The following is an 821-nucleotide window of genomic DNA, read 5'->3' on the forward strand; positions in this document are numbered from 1 at the left end:
TATTGAGCTTTAAAATGGGTAAAAAACAAATAATGATACCAGGTTATATTCTTATCCTTCTATTTAATTTTCAATTTTCCCTTAAAAGAGTAAAGAGAATGGAGAACAATGATGCAATATAATGGAACTTTTATAAATTAACTGTATTTTGTGTACCCTTATTTTGTATATATATATATATATATATATATATATATATATATACTTTGCTATTTTAACAATTTTAAACATAAATTTTGTTTACCTTATTTACATTCACTACATTGTGCAACCATCACCACTATCTATTTCCAAAATATTTTTTTACTTTAACAAAAACTCTGGAGCATATGAACAATAAAAAATAGAAAAAAATAGAGAACACTTCACAAATGTACATGTTATTCTTGCACAGGGACCATGCTAAGCTTCTCTGCATCATTGCATTTTTTGTATATGGGCTGCTGAAGCAAACATTGAAGTGTTTTTCTCTCAAAGTAATCCCATTTAGAGCTTCAGGAAATCCACCAAATGGAATGATGGCATTCCTTTGAATTAATACTAGGAAGAATTTGTATTTTGTATTTGAGCCCTGCCTTCTGTCTCCTTGATGGTCAACCTCACAAAGCTGTTTCTTTCCTCAGAAAGCCAGTACCGTAATACTGGCTTCTATTCCAGTCAGACAGCATGAGCCCTTGATCTGTAACAGCAGTGACAAATTTACTGAATACAAATTAATATGCATTAATTAGGTGCATTTTGTTATTTGACCAGAGAGAGAGAGAGAGAGAATCTTTATCATTGGCCTATGAAAAGACTTTTTTTAATTTAATGATTTTTTT

The 821-nt window shown here is 30.1% G+C and overlaps 1 non-coding gene across 1 annotated transcript; it reads right to left on the reverse strand.

The window, feature by feature from the left end:
- Positions 1–349: 349 nt before the first annotated feature.
- Positions 350–454, reverse strand: LOC115839074 (U6 spliceosomal RNA). Its single transcript, XR_004033909.1, has one exon. It is a non-coding gene; the product is annotated as a U6 spliceosomal RNA (small nuclear RNA).
- Between the last annotated feature and the right edge of the window lie 367 nt (positions 455–821).

This window comes from Globicephala melas, chromosome 18, assembly GCF_963455315.2.
Source record: "Globicephala melas chromosome 18, mGloMel1.2, whole genome shotgun sequence".
Classification (NCBI taxonomy): Eukaryota; Metazoa; Chordata; class Mammalia; order Artiodactyla; family Delphinidae; genus Globicephala; species Globicephala melas.